Genomic DNA, 16,703 nt, shown 5'->3' with positions numbered 1-16,703 from the left:
CATGACCAAGACAATTGCAATAGAAACAGAAACCTTAACTTTTACTTTTTACTGTTTATCTAGGACATCTCAATATTTCATTAACTTTTTTTGCATTTTATTTCCTACAGTTTTTAAAGGGAAAAAACACACACTTGACAATCACTCCAACAGTCACTTCAGGGAGGAACATGTCCACTTATTTTTAAGTCCCTCTTGGGTGCCTCTATTATGTACACACTCCTTTAACTGCATAATTAATTACAATATGTGCATTATTTCTTGAGGCGCACATTAAAGAGGCACTGGTGTAGGGTTTTCAAGGTCCATACAAGTGCTTCCATGAAGTAAACCAGGAACATATTGGGAAGGCAATCGCCACTTGGACAAGTGAACCAGGAATTAGCCCTAGGACCTCCTTCCTAACCAGAAGAGCAAAAGAACCTAAGTAGCTGAGGAGTCAATTCAAAATAAGGGAATCTGCTCCTTGCCATAATTTCAAACTTCTCCATTTATGGAAACCTCTGAACATCCTGGGACTATAAAAGCCTGAGACATCAGATCACACCTTAACACACCCCAGTGAGGGTGAGGAGACTAAGAACACTGAGGGGTTAGATAAGGAATGGAAAGGTCTTGATATATGGGCAAAGATTAACCTGTTTTTGTAAAGTTCACATTTCCTGAGCTTCAGAAGAGATTATTATATCAGTAAAAATTGCAATGATTTGCTGATTTACCAAAAATTTAGTCAGTCAGTCTAAACTGCAAGAGCTCCTAAAGCTAGCTGACCAGGTCCTGACAAACAAAACCTGTAAGCTTCTATTTACTCTCACAATCCTACTTACAACAGTTTCAAATTCCGTACAGGGAAAAAAATGCTATTTCATGTTAACCTTTGCAGTCACTCAATATACTGTCTCATAGATCTCTCATGTTTTTAAATCACAGATGAGTTTTGCCTCTCTCAGTAGGTGAATGTTTAAAATTAGACTAGGCAACTCAGACAGTAAACTGTTGCATTACTTGGTAAACTTTTTTTTTTTTTAATGAATAGGTCATAAAGTTAAACACCAATTTAGTTTCTTAAAAATTTAAATCTAAGAGAGATCACATACTGTGAAATGTTTTCATTTTGTTCTCCCTAATATATTTTTTTCTTCTGTCTCTATTACAGAAACCACCTCCCCTCTCCTCCACTGCTGACAGAGGCAGATGCCTTTTTCAGTTACCTGCAAAAAGATGTGAAATGGCAACACAGAGGAAGACAGTGCTTGCTGCAGAATAAAAAAAATCTGCTACAAAGTAGGCGTACATAAATATCTAAATGCAGTATCTGAACGAATGCTGAAAAAACAAAAGTTGTATTCTCACAAATCTGAATTTAAAACTGAAAATTAGATATTGGGACACAATATAATCACATTTATGTGTGGTATTTTATTACAGGAGAATGTTAATAAGAATCAGTAGTTAGCAAACCTTACATCCTAACAAACTTCAACCTACTAGATACTATTCTATTGTATTTTGTTAATAAGCTGCTATCATCAATTATGAAAAATCTGCACTGAAGATTCTTTCAGTTCTAGTCTTAACTGTAAAAGTTAGATTGTGCCACCTTTACTTACACAGAGGAGCACTTCGCTGCACAAATACTTTCAATTATTTCCATATAACTGTTTGCAAAGTAACATACTAGTGAACATAAATAAGGGTGGTAGAATTGCGCCAAAAGTGATTACAATTCCCTATCATTCCATATTTTACAATAATAGCATCAGAGAAAAATGGAGGGCTAAAAGGAACTTCAGAAGTGATCAAATCCTGCTGTCTGCACTGAGGCTATACTGAGTAAACCTAGACCATCCCTGACCGGGGTTTTTCCAATCTGTTCCTAAAAACCTACAACAACAGGAATTTCACAACCTCCTGTGTAAACCTATTTCAGAGCTCAACTACTCTTATATTAAGTAAATTTTTCCTTATATCTAACCGACATATCCATGTTATGGAGTGTATACGCCCACATTGGGGAACCAAGGATTAAAGAGGAACTCTGGGCCCAGAAGGCCCTACCCAGCTGCACGTGCTGGGCATGTTCACAAGGGAAGCCACAAAGCCAGGCAGAATAAGAGAGCAGTCCTGAACTGTACGCTCCTGCAGAGAGGCCGGAGGAGCTCCACACCACCCAGACCAGACCCTGTTGCTGAGCCACCCCATGGAGATCAGGAACAGTGGGCCCCTAGATCACTGTCAGGGGAACCCCCCGGCAACAGGTAGGAAGTGACTCAGGGAGCAGGCTTGTGGCATCTGCCCCCAGGTCACATATCCAATGTACCAATCACAGGGCCCTGGGTGGAACCTGATGAGGCAGGACAGGTCTGGGTTTCCCTACCCACAGACTCTCACTGCAGCCCGATGCCACTGGACGCTGACGTAATCCCTTCCTCTCCCCACCCCACTCCTGGTGACAACTGGTGGAGAATGCAGGCACCAGCCCAGTCCTGTTAGATGGGCAGCAGATGTACCAGCATATCGGTCCAAGGAGAGAGCCAACAGAAGGCAGTCCAGCAACAGCAGGGTCAGCCACTGCCCACCAGCAACAGCAAGCAACCCAACAGCAGCAGCAGCTACTCCAAGAGCTGGTGGCAAAGCAGCAGGAACTACAGCCATACCTAATTCAGCAGGCAGCAACGCTCTGCACCCTGGGGCTGCATCTAATGCCATGGCGTCAGGACCCTCAGGTAATGTCCTTCACCCATCAGGCAGCCCAACAGGCTCTCAAAAATGGGCTCCTGGGGACAACCAAGAAGTGTTCTTGGTCATCTTTGAGCAGATAGTCATAGTGGCATGCTAGCTGCAGGAACATTGGTCCACCCTCATAACCCCATTCATCCAAGCTGTCTACAGGGGCCTACATTGCATAAAGGCACTGGATTACATTACAGTAAATGCAGCCATTTTAGTTTACATGGATATCAACCCCAAGACATTCTGCCAACAATTCAGTGACTGAAGTAGAAGAGTCTCTGGATCACCATCAGGGAGAAACCCCTCAGAAACAGGTAGGAAGTGACCCAGGGAGTAGGCATGTGGCATCCACCCCAAGGCCACATATGTGACCTGTCGGCCACAGGGTCCTGGGTTGGAACCTGGTGGAGCAGGCAGGGCCCGGGTTCCCCTACTGCCAGTCCCATACTCTCACTGCTGGGCAACACCACTTGACTTGGATTCAAATCTTCTCCCTCAACCCCCCACTCAACACTCTCTTGCTGCAGATTAAGCCCAGTACTTCTTGTCTAACCTTCAGTGGACAAAGAGGACAATTAATCACTCTTCTCTTTATAAAAGATCTTCGTATATCTGAAAATTTTTACTAGGTCTCCCTTCAATTTTTGCTTCTCAAAACTGAACGTGCCCAGTGTTTGCATGTCTGTTTGAAGATTTAAACAACTTTACCTATGAGAAAAGGTTATGATTTTTGTCACTCTCCTCTGGACTCTCGATTTTGTCCACAACTTTCCTAAAGTGTGATGCCCATGACTGAACACAGTACTCCAGCTGAGGCCACACCAAGGACAAGGATCATGGAACAATTGCCTCTCATGTCTTACATACAACAGTCCTGTTAATACACCCCAGAATCATATTAGCTTGTTTAAAAAAAAAAAAAAAAAACAAAAAAAAAAACTGCATCACATTGATGTATTCAAGTTGTGATCCATTATAACCCGCAGGTCCTTTTCAGCAGCACTGCCACCTCGTCAGTTCTTCTCCACTTTGTAGTTGTGCATTTGATTTTTTTTTTCTTCTTCCTGAAGTGTGGTAATTTGTACTTGTCCTTATTGAATTTCATCTTGTTGATTTCAAATCAATTCTCCAATTTGTCAAGATCATTTTGAATTCTAATCTTGTCCTCCACAGTGCTTGCAACCTTTCCCAGTTTGGTGTCATCACAAATACTCTCCATTATCCAAGTCATTAATGAAAATATTGACTAGTACTGGACCAAAGACTGCCCCCTGTGTTACTCCACCAGACATGCCCTTCCAGTTTGACAGCAAACTACTCTTGATAACTACTCTTTGGGTACAGTCTTTCCCCCACCTTAACAGTAATTTCACCTAGACCACATTTTCCTAGTTTCTTAGTTATGGGAATGTCATATGTGATTGTGTGAAAAGCCTTAAAAAAATTAAGATGCAACATGTTTACTGTTTCCCCCCTACCCATTAGGCCAGGAACCCAGTCAAAGAAGAATATTAGATTGGTTTGGCATAATTTGTTCTTGACAAATCCATGCTGACTATTCCTTATAAACCCGTTAACCTCTAGGTGCTTACACACTGATTAATAATTTGTTCCAGTAACTTTCCAGGCATTGAAGTTAGGCTGACAAGTTTATAATTCCTCAGATCCTCTTTGTTCTTTTTAAATATAGGTACTATATTTGCCCTTCTTCAGTCTTCTGGGACGCCACTCATCCTCTGCCAGGAGTTTTCAAAGATAATTGCTTATAGTTCCAAGATCGCCTCAGTACCTTAAGTACTCAGAATGAATTTTATAAGGACCTTCCAATTTGAACACATCCAACTCATCTAAATAGTCTTAAACCTGTTCTTTCACTATTCCGGCTTGTGTTCTTTCCCCCAGGCTGTTAATGGTAATTGTGTTACATATCTGGTCACCATTAAACTTTTTGGTTGGTTAAGGAATAAGGAGAAATAAGACAGCCTTTATAAAAACTATATATCAGAGCCAAAAAATTTCTGAAGAGTCACTGAGAATTGGAAAGATATCAAAAGACTGGAACAAAGCAAATGCAGTACATATTTTAAGCAAAGGCTAAAAAGCGGTGATTGCTATCTTGTAAGTCTAACTTCCCTGCTTAATAAAAAGAGCAAACATTAAAAGAAAATAAAACATCTAGCAGATAATAGACCCATGAATAGTATGTGACAAGAGTTTATAAAGCATAAATCTTGCCAGAAAAATCTTGCACTCTTAAGATAGAATTTAAATATTGGTGGATGAACGACAAGTGATTGATCCAATACATTGGTATTTTAGTAAAATATTGCACTTCCTATTTCCTATAATACACTGAAAACTTTTACATAATAAAATAATGGTAATTACTACTATAATATGTAATTTTCTGTTTCAAACAATTCTTTTAAAGAAAAATAAAACGCTTCAAAGCAAACAAAAGTACCAATGTGAACTATCTCAAATGACCGTAGTAAGAAAGAATAATCCGTTCTGTGTCACCTTAGGACCAAGTGGAACTAAACTGTGGGCCAGAAAATAAGCCTGCTTAATAATGTTCTTATCACATTATTTCTTGCTGACAACATGCTTTTCTATATCATGTTCAAGATATAGTGTACTTAGATTTTCAGAAAGCCTTTGACAACATCCCTCACCAAAGGCTCTTAAGCAAAGTAAGCTGTCATGGGATAAGAGGGAAGGTCCTCCTGTGGATTGGTAACTGGTTAGATAGGAAACAAAGGGTAGGAATAAATGGCCTGTTTTCAGAATGGAGAGAGATACGTAGTAGCATCCCAGAGAGGGCTGTACTTGAACCAGTCCTATTCAACATATTCATTAATGATCTGGAAAAAGGGGTAAACAGTGAGGTGGCATAATTTGCAGATGATACAAAACTACTCAAGATAGTTAAGCCCCAAGCAGATTCCAAAGAGCTACAAAAGGATCTCACAAAACTCAATGACTGTGCAACAAAATGGCAGATGAAATTCTATGTTGATAAATGCACATGGGAAAACAATCCCAACTCTACATATAAAATGACGGGGTCTAAATTAGCTGTTACCACTCAAGATAGAGATCTTGGAGTCATTGTGAATAGTTCACTGAAAACATCCACTCAATGTGCCACGGCAGTCAAAAAAGCTAACAGAATGTTGGGAATCATTAAGAAAGGCATAGATAATAAGACAGAAAATATTGTATTATCTCTATATAAATCCATAGCATGCCCACATCTTGAATACTCGTGCAGATGTGGTCGCCCCATCTCAAAAAAGATATGTTGGGCTTGGAAAAGGTTCAGAAAAGGGCAACAAAAATGATTAGGGGTATGGAATGGCTGCCGTATGAGGAGAGATTTTTAAGACTGGGACTTTTCAGCTTCGGAAAGAGACGACGTAGGGGGGATATGATAGAGGTCTATAAAATTATGATTGGCATGGAAAAAGTAAATAAGAAAGTATTATTTACTCCTTCTCATAACACAAGAACTAGGGGTCACCAAATGAAACGAATAGGCAGCAAGTATAAAATAAACAAAAGGAAGTATTTTTCACACAATGCACAGTCAACATGTGGAACTCCTTGCCAGAGGATGCTGTGAAGGCCAAGACTACAGCAGGGTTCAAAAAAGAACTAGATACATTCATGGAGTATAAGTCCATCAATGGCTACTGGCCAAGATGGGCAGGGATGGTGTCCTTAGCCTCTATTTGCCAAAAGCTGGGAATGGGCGACACAGGATGGATAACTTGATGATTATCTCTTCTGTTAATCCCCTCTGGGGCACCTGGCATTGGCCACTGTCAGAAGATAGGATACTGGGCTAGACTGACCTTTGGTCTGACCCAATTTGGCAGTTCTTATGTAAAAATCATGACTTTCCTATTTAGCTGTTTTGTTTTGGATCTTGTGCTATCTATCATTTAGACTAACTCCTTGCAGCAGAGACTGTCAGTTTCCCATCTTTACATGTTTACTCTTAGCTCATTTCCTTTTATCATTTAATGAGATTTCAAATCCAGAGACTTCTTAATTTCTCATATTTATATTACTAACAAGTTGAAAAACAGAAAATGTGTTAGATTATAGCATTTCATATATATGCTATAACAGGGACGGGCAAACTTTTTGGCCCGAGGGCCACATCTGGTTGGCTCAGGGCAAGGGGTTGGGGCGGAGGAGGGTACGGGTGTATGAAGAGGCTCTGGGCATGGAGTTGAGGTGCAGGAGCGGTGCTGGAGGGGGCTCAGGGCAGGGGGTTGGGATGCAAGGGGGGTTCAGGGTGTGGAATCCAGCCCAGCGCCACTTACCTGGAGCAGCTCCAGGGTGGCAGCAGCTCCCTGCCTGCCCTGGCCCTGTGCTGCTCTGGCACCACATCCCTATAGCCCTTGGGGGAGGCAGGGGCAGAGGGCTTCGCAGGCTGCCCTCGCCTGCAGGTACCTCCCCCAAAGCTCCCATTGGCCAAGGCTCCCCGTTCCCATGGAGCAGTGCCTGCAGGCAAGGGCAACGCACGGAACCCTTGGCCCTCCAACCCCCAGGGGCCGCAAGGACATGGTGCCAGCCGCTTCTGGGAGTGGCACAGGGCCCATGGCGCCACAGGGATGGCAATCCCATGGGCCAGATCCAAAGCCCTGAGGGACCATAGTTTGCTCACCCCTGTGCTATAATCTATGAATTCACTTCAATGGGTCCTTCAAATGACAGTCTCTATAATGTAAACACGTTATTAACCTAATAGATGTTAACGGTCTTGAAGCTCGCCCAGTAAAAGATACTACCTCACCCACCTTGACTCTCAAATATATTTTAGACATTTAAAAAGCATCTACCTAGTAAATCAATAATTACTTTTACTTTTTTATATACCTTTTGGATTTGAAGAGCAATTCCCTTTCCCCTTGCTATACTGTCTTTCCACCTGCTGTTTGTTTTATTGTTCTAATTTTTGCAACATGGCATAAAGGAGTTCAATTTGAGTTTTATTACTAGCATGGGTAAGCAGGTTTGACAAGAGAGTTATAATCTGCATCAAGACCACGTTTGTCTTTCCACATTATCAATAATAAAGAAAAAAAAACACATTAGAAGACAGATGTTCTAGTGTAGCTGACAGCCGAGCTTGTTCATGTTTGTAGAATCCCATGGGCTGTTCATTAAATTTGTGCTTGTGCATGGGCGAGTGCGTATGGTGGAGGGGTGTAAATGAAAATGCCCATCAGGGAGAGGAAAGGCAACGGTATATATGAATTCTCTGCATGGGGTGATGGAGGGGTGTAAATGACCACTCACTGCACAGGGGAAGCGGTGTAAATGAAAATGCCCAGCGGGGGAGGGAAAGGTATAGATGATAATTATCTGCATGGGGGGGGTGGAGGGGTGTAAATGAAAACGCCCAGCGGAGGGAAAGGTCTATATGACAATTCTCTGCATGGGGGGGGATGGAGGGGTGTAAATGACCACTCACTGCACAGGAGGAGCGGTGTAAATGAAAATGCCCAGCGGGGGAGGGAAAGGTATAGATGATAATTATCTGCATGGGGGGGGGTGGAGGGGTGTAAATGAAAATGCCCAGCGGAGGGAAAGGTCTATATGACAATTCTCTGCGGGGGGGGGGGATGGAGGGGTGTAAATGACCACTCACCGCACAGGGGGAGGGGTGTAAACGGCCCACGGACAGGCCCTTTCATGGGCCCAGGAAGCGCCCTGCTCTGCCCTACACACACGATCCCCCAGCGCCGAGCGCGGCTGCGGGAGCTGGAGGGACAGAGCAGGCGGGCGGCGCCTCTCCCCGCACAGCCTCACCACCGCCCAGCCCAGCCCAGGCAGCCAAGAGCTGCGCGCCCCCGGGCAGAGGATGGCGCACGGGCCCGGACCTTACCCCCGCCCGCGGTCTCGGCAGTGTCCAGCCCCAGCCAGGACAGAGCAGGCAGCCGCCGCCGAGGGGTCAAGGCGGCTCCGTCGCGTCCTTTGTATGACAGCTCCGCGCTCCCCCGCTACTTACCCCTGAGCCGGCGGGGCCCGGCCCCCGCCAGCGGCCTCTCCGGTCCCGGGAGATTCTGCCGAGGCGGCGGCGGTTGGCTCCGGTCCGCGGGCGGTGGCAGCTCCAAGGGCTCTTCACCTACACACAGCGGCAGAGGCAGCGGCCATCTTGCCTCCTCCTTGCCCCCCACCTCGGAGCTGGTCACGTGCGCCCGCCCGTCGCCTTAGCCCCGGGCACAGAAGGGGCGGGGACTAGCCCGGTCTCGGAGCCAGAGGGGCGGGGTTCGAATCCCAGCGGGATCCCAGCAGCCTCCCCTTCTCCGAGTAATTCCCCCTTCCACTGACTCCGCCTCAGCATCCCTCGGCGGAGAAATCTGCCCAGCGGAGCCCTGGCCCGGGCTCTGCTCCAGCGCCAATGCTGGCCTCAGGCTGCACCCTGCGGGCTCCGGCCACTGGTCCCTGAGCAGAGCGGCGGGGCTGGCCCGGCTGCGAAATATTCCCGGCCTCAGCGGTCCCGACACCAGGAACCGCCTCGTTTGGCTGCTGAGAGGTTAGTAAGATGCGCGAGGGGAGTGTGTGCTGGCGGCTGGCGGGCCCCAGGAGACCGAGCCCTCGCCACTCTGCTGTCGGGTGATGATTGTCAGAAGTTATTTTAACGAACGGGTTCGTCACCCTACGCCTCTGACCGTGGTGGTTGGGGCTAGTGGAGTCCCTGCAGCAGAGACTGCAACTGCAATCTTATCTCCAGCCCAGCTGAAAACAGCCAGTCAGTTTGTGCAGCCCCCGCAGCTGAGCAGGTATAAATGCAGCCCTGAATACTTCTTTTTATTTTTAAATAACTAGAAAAGAAAGCTGCAGTCGTCGTGCTCAGCTCAGCAATTTAAGTTCACAAGGGAGATGCTCCTCATTCTGAATACATTTAAATGAGTTCGAATTCAGTTTAAGAGCAAAAGCAATTGTTATTTCTGAGCTTTCAGCTACCAGTGGCCATCTGAGAAGTGAGGTGCACCTAAGAGTTCACAAACAAAGGCAAGATAACTAGCTCCGAGTGCTGAAGAGCATCAATGCCAGGTCATGATTCTTGAAATACCCACAAGATTTTATCAACATAAGCAGTTCCATTAGTGTACCCTCTCTCTTGTGTAACATTTCCCAGACATAGTTAGCTCTTTTCACAATTCAAAGTGTTCCATTGTTTGTCTGTATCTAAGTAGCTGGAGGACTTGGTGATGCGATGCAGAAAGTTACGGTTTTTTGTCTTCTGCGTGTTTTACTTCTCCCTTCTGTAGTCTGTCAAAAATGTTGCTTCTAAAATCATCTCCAACTGCACTACCCACCCCTTCAAGTCCCTCTACAACCTGATTCAGGCAACCTGACATGGAACTCCACCTCTTCAGAGGTTCTACCATCTGACCACAAGCTAGTTACTTTTATAGTTTGTGTGCTCACAAGTATGCATGTGTGGGAGAAAAGAAGGGAATGAAGGACTGAGTCTCAAATCCAGGACCTTGTGAAAGATGTATAGCTCACTTGCAATAACACTATCTTAACCATCCTTTAAAAAACCAACCCAGCAGAAAAAAAAAGATGAAAAATAAAAAAAAAAACCTTTTCAGAGCTTGAAAATTAAACATTAGTTTAAATGTTTGGCATCTATCTAGTCGCTTCAAACAAGAGGCCAAGATGTTAAATACTTATGAAAACAGTATTAAAGAAACCAAACACCTCTCTCCAATCCCAGATGGAGCTGGTAAATGGTTGGATCCAATAAATAACCCTTACAACACAAGCAAACTATGCAGTGGCTGGCAGGAAAATCCCAGAGCACAAACAGTGGCAACAAAAATCAATTAATTTCATGAATCTCACAAACAAAAATGGGTGGTTTCATTTCCTGCCCCTGTCCTTGAGATGCATTTAGTTTGTCTCAGTTTGGAACTGTTCTCTTGCTCACACAGCATCCTGCAGATGAATGCATGGCTGCACAGATGGTGTCAGCAGGGGGGCTTTGGCTTCCTTGACAAGAGATGCTGTTCTGTCAATGAGGATTGCTGGCAGGAAATGAGGTCCACCTAACTAAGAACGGGAAGAGCATCTTCTCACACTCAAGGCTGATTCCTCACTCTGGCACTTTGAGCACAGAAGGTGGGGGGCCTGCAAGAACTCTAAAAATTAATACTTGCCACTCTAGGCTTGTATTAAACTCCCCAGGCTGCAGCTTTTCTCTGACTTTGGATTGGTAGATTCTGCCACCACCCAGTGCAGAAACCCTTTGAGAGACCAGGAACGCTTACTTGAGAATTCCTTCCTATGGGGTACCCTTAAGCCCTTTCAGCTCCCCTCTGGGAAAGAGCTGACAAAGGGCGGAGGGGGAGGAAATCAGTTGTTGCCATCAGCTAATTAAACAACAGGTGCACAAACCTCTTAAGACACAAAACTCCAATTCTGTTCTTAAAAAAAGTAAATATTATTAATTAAAAAAGAAGAAAATACAGCTGGGAACTTAAGCTTTTTGCTAGATTAAAAAAAAAAACCAATTACAAGGACTAAGCATCAAAAATAGCTCTCCTGAGGACCAGCTTAAAGGTTACAAGTGAAACAAAAGCACCTGGGGTTAGCACAGAGGACTCCAGAAGCCATAAAGAAAAAAAGGGATAAACCTAATCGCATCTTTCTAGACACTTCCTGGTCTACTTACATGTCTGGGGTTTTACATGAGTAGTTTCTAGGTATGATACTGATGATTTTTCATACCTGGCCCAAGCTTCTCACAGCATAACTGCTCCCTGTCTGCCTCTCCCTGAGAACAACAACAGACAGGCAAAAGGGGAGTCTTCTTTCAATTTTAAAAAGTTCTAGCCTTCCCATTGGCTTGTTTGGCCAGGTGCCCACTCGCATCCTTTTACTTATGCATAGCAGTGAGACGTTTTAACCCTTTACAGGTAGAGCAATTAGAAAGAAGCTACTAAGAGGGATTTTATAGCTACTGGCTGGGTGTCTATAAAAGGGAGCCCCCCCCTTCATTTATCACACACACCAACTCACCAACCTAGTGAAGAGGGCTTTAAACTAGGTTCAGAGGGGGCACGTGTCAAAAGCCCACAGGTATGTGTAAAAAGGTAATCTTAACGGAGGGTTAAATCAGTGCCTGATGTACACTTATCAAAACAATTGCTGGATGTCCAACTCAAAGGGAGAAAGGAAGCGGAGGCCAAAAGAAACACTTTAAAGACACCTTCAAGAAAAAAAATCAAGACATGCGGCTTCAACACCACACACTGGAAGACAGTAACCCAGGATAGGGATAACTGGTGAAGACTTCTCAGAGAAGGAACTCCCACTTTTGAGAAAAATCGCCTTGGTCTGGTCACAGAAAAATGCTAGGGGGAAAGAAAAAGCACAGAAGACTGTCACAGCAATCGTGATCCAACCCTGACTTACAACATCACCTGTAATGTCTGCCAGTGAACCTGCGGCTCAAGGATTGGACTCCTCAGTCAGCAAAGGACCCAAAAAAATAAAACCTATGAAAGAGATCATCCTCTACTTCTCTCTATATATTCTCTCTATCCTTTATTTCAATGCAACAAGTTTTTGTGCCTTTTGCTGGCCAGCCCAGAACCCGCACCCAAACTCCCTCCCAGAGCCCACACCCAAGCCCCCTCCTGCATCAAACTCTCTCCTTTATTCTGCACCCCAACTCTCTCCCAGAACCTGCACCCCCCTCCTACAACCCAACCCCCTACTCCAGCCTGGTGAAAGTGAGTGAGGGTGGAGGAGAATGAGCCACAGAGGAGGGAGGATAGAGTGAGCATGAACGGTGCCTCAGAGAAGGAGAAAGGTCTCAGAGAAAGGGCGGAGCAAGGGCTGGGTGGGTGGAGGATTGGGGATCCCCAAAAATTTTTAAATCAAAATGGGGGTCCTAGGGTTGCTAAATTTTGAGAACTGCTGATGTAGTAGATTGTTTGTAAGTATTATGTTTTGCAATAATAATAGTAACAAATATGGAATGAGTTTAATGATGGCAGTAAATATAGAAAAAGATTATGTAGACAATAAGAGAAATGATAGTAGTGGAAAAAAATTATTCAGAATCTGTAAAAATAGCCCCAGTTTCATCCATTGGCGTATTTTCCAATGCCACTGCTACAATTTCAGCAGCTTGTACCGAATGAGGTGAGCATAGTCCCTTAACTTTTTCATCAGATATTCCTACTGCTGCATATCCAGTATATGGTTCACCATTCTTGTAAAAGCTAGAACCATCCACAAACCAAATTACATCTACTGTATCTACAACCTTGTTTAAGATTGCTCGACCTTGGAACAATATAGGTTCTTTGGAAGGAATTTCTGTTAAGGGACACTCTCATGTTGTTCCCCTTCAATTATAAGACCATAAGGAACTGGTAATAAACTTGGGACCTTTATTCAGTAAAGCTAACGTCCATTTTGCTACTCTAAGGCTAGAAACATGTCCATTGTTAATCGTTCCTGTTAATACATATCTCACAGGAGAATGGGATGTTTTAAGAAGCACTAGGGGTAGTCCTACTAAATATTCCCAAGTTGTAAAGCCCAAACTAAGGCTAATATCTCTTTTTCACAGGGAGTGAATCCTTGTTCTACTCCGTTCAGGATCTTAGAGGCATATGCTATTGGTCAAAGACCTGTACCATAACCTTGGCTTAATACAGCGCTCATTCCAGTGCTAGTGGTAGCCAATTAGAGCACAAAAGGTTGTCCTACCTTTGTGTATGCAGTATGCTAACACTGGGGCTTGTGCTAATCCATTTTTAAGATGAGTAAAAGCTTCTTGATGTTCTAATCCCCATTCCCAGTTGTTACCTTTCTTTAATAATTTACACAATGGACTGGCTTTTTCTGCATAATTTTCTATAAAATCTCTTGAGAAATTTGCCATCCCTAAAAATGATCTTAAGGTAGATACAGTGGAGTTTACTCATACGCAAGGGTTAGGTTCTAAAGTCAGTGCATAAGGTGAAAATTGCATATAGTCAAAATTTCCCTTGAAAATCCCTTAAATCACCCATAAAGTACAGTATACATGGTTTTGTGTACAGTATACAACGCTGTACAGTAATATGTATAATGTATACAGTAATGTACAGTATATAATAGAGTACATATGCAAAATATAATTTTACAGTACTGTATTTTTAATTACTTAAAAAGAGAGAGAGTCAGAAGAATGAAAGAATAAAAAAGGAAAACAGTAAACCTAACCACTCACCATTCATCTTGGATATTCTTGCTAGTCTACAATGATGATGACACTACTGGGGGGTTGTCAGGGCTTGATGTTGATCCAGGAGACAATGAGCCAGGCTTATCTGCTGCTGGTTGTTTTTTTTCTTGAAAAACATGGTGATTGGCTATTGAGCTGCTCAAACATTTCTTGATATGGTCTCAAATCGTCCATAATACTGCATGTGATTTTGAGGCTTCATTCCATAGAGGGATCGTATTCAGAAATTAAATCATTCAAGTGTTTTGCTGCTTGGAACACTTCAGCAAATTTATGAAGATTCCAACTTGCTGGCTCTTCCTGTTCATCATTGTCATCTTTGTCTTCGGTAGACGATTTTATCAGTTCCTCTAACTTTTTGTTAGTCAATGTTTCTCTTTGTTGACATCCTTGAGAAAAAATTGAAGAATTAATTGAGAGCCAATCACCATCCACTTGCCTGGCCACCTGAACAATGAGTTTCACTTCTTTGTCAATGGTCGGGAAACCCTTAAAATCATTCACACATTCTTTCCATAGATTTCACCAACATGCATTGACTGTTTCAGGCTTGATTGCATCCATTGCCTGTTTAATATAAGTGATGCAATCGGCAACGTTGAAGAACTTCCCACACTCCATCACATTATGATTGGGATCAGCATCCATAGTGCTCCATATCCGTGAGAACGTAAGCCTCGTCTATGTGGCCTTGAAACAGCGAATCACACCTTGGTTGAGAGGTTGAAGGATGAAGGTGGTATTGTGTGGGAGAAAGATGACTTCAGTGTCATGCGCAAACCGGAGTGCCTCAGGGTGGCCAGGAGCATTGTCTATGATCAGCAGCACTTAAAGTCAAGTCTTTTCTCTTTGAGGTACTGCTTGACCTCCAGAATGAAACACTAGTGGAACCAATCCAGAAATAATACTGCCATTACCCAAGCCTTTTTATTTGATTGCCAGAACACAGGCAGGAGATTTTTTGTTCTTGCCTTTTAGGGCACAGGGATTTAAAGCCCTGTGGAGCAAGCCCGGCTTTATTAAATGCCCAGCCACATTGCCACAAAACAGTCACACGGACTTTAGCTGCTTTGAAGCCAAGGGCTTGTCTTTCTGATTTCGAAATGTAAGTGCAGTTGGGCATTTTTTTCCAGAAGAGCCCAGTCCTGTCAGCATTAAAAACTTGTTCCAGAAGATAGCCCTTTTCTTCTATGATTTTGTTTAATTGTTCGCAGTACGCTTTTTCTGCCTCTTCATCAGCAGATGCAGCTTCACGAGTAGTCTGCACGTTTTTGAGGTTGAAGCGGTGCCTAAAACTGTTAAGCCAACCTTGGCTGGCTTTGAATTCCTTCTCATCAGTTGCTGGCCCTCTTCGACAGGAGATTTGAACAGTGCATAGATGCTGAGAGCTTTTTCTCGCAACGTGTTGCCATCCATCAATAGGCACACGTTTATGGTTCATGTCTTCCAGCCATAAGTTTAACGCCTTTTCAGTCTTCACTAAAGTCTTATCACGCACCTGACTCATCACCTTAGCAGTTATTGGAGCACTTGATGCCACGGCTTGACAAATTTCTCTCTCTTGAATCTTGATGGCACAGATGCTAGATTTGTTGTGGCCATATTTACGCACCACGTTGGAGACCGACATACCATCTCTCAATAAGTCCAAGACAGCCAGTTTTTCCTCCAGTGTTGGAACAGATCACTGTTTCTTCAGTTGAGCACCAGATGAAGTAGTTGGCTTGCATTTAGGGGCCACGTTGTATGAAAAATACATATCTTTAAACACTAGAATCACACTCAGAATGGCGAGATTTTCACACTATGAGAGGCACGCAGGAAATGAGACCGACTGAGGGAACAGCAGATTCACGTCTCCCATCTCACGCTCACTCCGGGGCATACGCTCATAGCAGATGTATAGTTGAATTTGCATAAGTTAAATGCACATATGACGTGACTCCGCTGTATATCTTTTGGTAACTTTTGCTATAATTCCACCCTTTGCTTATCTGGCAATCGTCCTTCTTGTCTCAACATTATTCCTAAATAATTTACTTGCTGCTGGCATATTTGAACCTTCTCTGGACTAACCTTAAACCCTGTTTCCTTTATCTTTTGTGAAACCTGATTTAATATTTCTAAGTTTTCTTCCCTAGTTTTTGTACTAATAAAGATATCATTTATATACGATACGATCCTATCCTTATTAGGCATTTTATCCCACATTTTATTTACATGTATATGACAAATAGCTGGTGAATTATGAAAACCCTAGGAGTCCAAGTGAAATAGAACTGTCATCCTTGGAATGTAAAAGCAAATTTATACAAGCTGCATGGTTTCTTCCTTTCTTTTCATCAGCATCCGAGAGTATTACTCTAATTGCAGCTTGCCTATCCATTGCTTTTTGCTTCCATTCCTCAAGTTTTTCATGAACTTTTCCTATTCTCCTCTTATTTTATTTAGCTCATTTTGGGACTCTAGCTTTGTGGCAACTCACTGGTGCAATGCCTCCAGCTGTTCATCCTGGGAATTAGCTCTCTAGCTCCAGAGTGCCCTCTGCTGGCCAATGTTCTGCTTGCCTCAGGCATTTGTGTCCCTCCCGAACCCTGGTGCCCCTTTAGTCAGGGTTCTGCCCACCATAGTACCCCCACAGTCTCTGGGTCTCCTCTCCCAGGGAAACTTCCAATCCTCTACCCCACCTTGCCTCAGT

General features: G+C 43.6%; 1 protein-coding gene across 7 annotated transcripts in view; it reads right to left on the bottom strand.

The window, feature by feature from the left end:
* Positions 1-8,997, bottom strand: part of KIDINS220 (kinase D interacting substrate 220) — a 158,134-nt gene extending 149,137 nt beyond the window's left edge. For 2 of the 7 annotated variants that reach the window (XM_030555468.1, XM_030555471.1), the window contains exon 1: positions 8,759-8,987. The gene's annotated coding sequence lies outside the window, so the exon portion shown is untranslated. Of the gene's footprint in view, positions 1-2,657; positions 2,778-8,758 lie in introns of all 7 variants that reach the window. The other 5 variants (XM_030555467.1, XM_030555473.1, XM_030555466.1 and 2 more) reach the window with 5 other exon arrangements.
* Positions 8,998-16,703: the final 7,706 nt, after the last annotated feature.

Source organism: Gopherus evgoodei, chromosome 3, assembly GCF_007399415.2.
Source record: "Gopherus evgoodei ecotype Sinaloan lineage chromosome 3, rGopEvg1_v1.p, whole genome shotgun sequence".
Classification (NCBI taxonomy): domain Eukaryota; kingdom Metazoa; phylum Chordata; order Testudines; family Testudinidae; genus Gopherus; species Gopherus evgoodei.
This window is presented reverse-complemented; position numbering and strand designations above follow the sequence as displayed.